Below are 3,785 nucleotides of genomic sequence, written 5' to 3' on the forward strand. Positions count from 1 at the left end.
TCTTTGATTATCAAGTTTAAAGGGAAAAGGTGGGAGGGAATGCCTAGAGATGGTGGCGGAGGGGGGAGGGAAGGAAAGTGGAAATGAGGCTGTGGGGGGAGTTTTAACTAAGGTGTCCTTCAGAGAGGGTGGTGGGGAAGGGCCTGCTTGGAAACAGCCTTTCTGAGGCTATGGAGTGGCCCCTGGCAAACCACGCCAGCCTGGGGCTGGTGGGCTGCCTCCCATGGTATCATTTGTAGAGGGATCCCGGTGGGAACTGAAGGGGGGATGTGGTGCCAACAGTGTAGACACTTGCGTGCCAGGCCTGATGCTTTCACGCTCTCGTGTCCAGCACGGTACCCAGCTGGCTGGCCACCGGGGTCTGTGGCAAACATCGACCCACAAAAAGGAAACTGCAGACTGCCATGCCCGCCCCCCCACACACATTGAGTCAGGCAGAGGCCCCACGGTCCTTCCAACATGCATGCACAAACCCTTCATCGGACTGGAGCTCACAAAGGAAGCATGTACTGGGCATTGCAGGTGTGAAATAATGGATGGAGGTGCCCTCAAGTGCAGGTCCTCATACAGGAGGCGAAGTGAGCTGCTCTGCCCCCTTGGAACTGGGGCCGAGGGGCGTGGGAAGAACCAAACATTTACTCAGGACATGCCAGGGCCTTTCACTACTACCCAATCAGGTCTGCGTCATACACCCATTTTACAGATGGGGAAACTGAGGCTCTGAGCAGCTGTCACATGCCAACTTTGCCCAGTACCTGGAGAAGCTGGGATTTGAACCTCTTCCCTTTGCATTACCCGTGCTGCCCTCCAGAGAGCTCGGCAGGCCGCCCTGCCATAATTTAGCATCAAAAGCTGTGTAGGAAGAAGGTGGGAAGGAAGGCCAGAGCCAACTCCCATTTGCAGCCCCTTCCATATTCCCACCCAGCCTCGGGCGAGGGAAACGCGGAGAGTGCAGAATCCTCTCCTGGTGCCCAACACAGCCAGGACACACCCAGGACACAGCCCGAGGAGAGCGGATGCTTCTGTTGTGACGGCATCCAGGCTGAGGCAGAACCGAGTGTCTCACGGTGCTGAGGCACGAGGTGGAGCCAGGCTCCTCCTTCGGGGCAGGAGGCAGATGCAGCAAGCTGACGCACGAGGCCGGGCTGCCTGAGCAAACTGGGTGGTTTCAGTTCACACAGGTTTGGGGAGGCACAGGCTAGTTTCAGTTCAGGACCAGTGAGGGGGGGAGGGAGCCTCTCTTCAGTTTGGCTCCGTCATGATGCATGCGGGGGAGGCCAAACCGGCCCATCCTGGTCAAATGTCTCTTTAAGGTCTGCCCTCCTAGGAGACCCAAGATCCCCCCGGGGAGTGGGGGAGATTCTTGGTTTGGCCTTTACTGTCCTGCAGACTGGATCCCATTTTTATCTCCCCAGAAGCATCTCAGACACAAGAAGGGCCATTTCAGAGTGCAGGGGAGCCACAGAAGGTACCGAGTTTGATGCCAGAGTGAATCTGGAGCATGCAATCCTAGAAGGAAATCTTCATCTAAGAATTGATTTCTTATCTAAGAGTGTGGGAGGGGAAGGAGGCAGAATAAGGGTGGGGTATCTAGCTGGCCAGGTTTTCAGGGCAGGGGGCAGGGAATGATGAGGTACAGGTCAAGGTCAGCATAAGGTCTGTGCGGCCCTGGGTGGATGGAAGTGCTGATGCCGGCAAGAACCCCCTCTTCTTGCCCATCTTCATCTGCGGCCATTCGAGAGCCTGTGGTATCCATAGAAACTAAAAGAATCTAGTCTGAGGGTTGGGGGGGTCCTCTTGCCCCTCTTTCTCTTTTTGTACTCACCCCCTCATCTCTCTCATTTCTCTGCTTCCCCCTTTTTCTTCCTCCACATCTCTGTCTTCCCCTGGAACGCACCACACCCCCATTCGCCTGCCCCTACCTTTCTTTCTTCCCTCTCCCACATCCCTGCTCATGCCTATTTGAAATGAAGACACACACCAGGGACACTCTCCTGTGCTAACTCAGGGCCCCTCAACCTTGGCTGCTGTGGCACAAACTGCCAATTGGCCCCAGTATTGTTCTTTTAGCCAAATTTTAACTGAGCATAAGACCACCAAGAATAAAGACCACACTTTGTATCTAAGTGTGATGCCAGGACTAAGATCTGGCCAAAAGGAGGTCAGCAAGTACGTCATGTGCCAACTTTCCTTTCCATCTTCCTTGTTAATAGGTATATGGACATGATGGCTGGAGCTCATGCAGCCATTTTGGCCTGTAGAATATACCACACCCAGTTACATACCTCCCAGGATTTGTTCAAACAAGTTTTCTCTGGCCATGGCACTAACAATCCCCTGAGAGGACCCCCTAACACCAACCACATTCTCGTCAGCCAGCAAAGGGTTTGGATTTTCTAAAGGGAGGCTGACTGAGTTCTATGCCATCTTGTGGCGGAGGTTAGGGTGCCGTGACATTTCACCTGGTTGGCTGGGCTGCGCCCATTGTGGCAGATGTTCCTGATTCCTCACGTTGCTTGCAGTTACAACCCAACAGCCCATTGCTTCATGCCTCCCATCACATCTTTTTCACCTCCTGCCTCAGGGCCTCCCCGTTGCCGCCGAGGAGCAAGACAAAAGCGGGGGGGCCTGCTTACCCAACCAGGTACACCATCCCCCAGGCCAGGCCCATGGGGCTGTAGCTGAGATGGGCAGGTAGAGAGCCAAACTGACTCACAGTCCCTCACCGGGTGGCTCCGCGTGCCCGGGTTCTGCCACTGTGTTGAGCTCTGGCTCTCTCTTGCAGGCGATGCCAGACAGTGCCACCTGGGAGTACAGGGACCCTGACGCCCCGCGAAGCCAGCTTTGACCAATGGGACAGATGACTGGACCGACAAATCCCTCCCATGAGGCCAGCAGGCCTTTCTGGAAACATCCTACAAAACATCAGCTGCATTTGCCAAAAGCTGTAAGCAGCTCCGTGACACAACCTCGTGTATGCCTCCCTCTCCTCTCTGCCTTGCTTGCCTTCTTCCCTCCCTCTTCCCTCCTGGGGTTGAGCTCTGCAACACAGGACGGGTGCATTTGCTTTTGCATTGCGCGCTGGTTTCTGGGACACCTGGGCTAAAACAGGGAGACACTTGGGGGACCACACAGAAGCCATGGGGAGGGGGTCAAAGCCCCAAGGATGGTGAAACCCTCATCCCCGTCCTGGCTGCATGCTCTCAGTGTTTTATCTGGGAAACAAATATCTATCGTATTTAAGCTACAACTGTTTTTGGATTTCTTTTGTCCCTGCAACCTTGCCCTGATAAATGCAGCCGCTCAGGGGGACCACCTCTGTGCTGTAGTTCTCTGAGGCAGTGCCCAGCCCATCATTAAAATATTTGTATCCCTTTCTCTTCATATTTCAGTGTCACTGGCATTGACTTATTTTCAGCCATATAGCATTCCTCTGAGGCTGGCCAAACAGGATCATCATTCCTTTCCATTCACCACCCTTCCCACCCCACTCCCTCCTAAAAGGACAAGGAAATGATATCTCTCGGAAGTATATGATTCGCCTAAGGGTAAGACCTAATAAGAGAAAACCCCTGGCCTCTGGCTTCCAGGCCATTAAACCAGACTGCGCCATCATTTCGTCCCCACCCTTCAGAGGTCACACAGTTGGGGAATCTGCAAATTTCCGGTTCTCTTTCCAGGCACACCACGGACTGCCTTTCCTGCCCCACTGAAGTTAGAAGTGGCCTCGTGTCTGACTGAGGCCAAAGCAATTCCCACAGAGGTGGGATGTGTGTGGACAGAAG

Source organism: Ursus americanus, chromosome 32, assembly GCF_024610735.1.
Source record: "Ursus americanus isolate L20-20 chromosome 32, mUrsAme1.1.p, whole genome shotgun sequence".
Classification (NCBI taxonomy): domain Eukaryota; kingdom Metazoa; phylum Chordata; class Mammalia; order Carnivora; family Ursidae; genus Ursus; species Ursus americanus.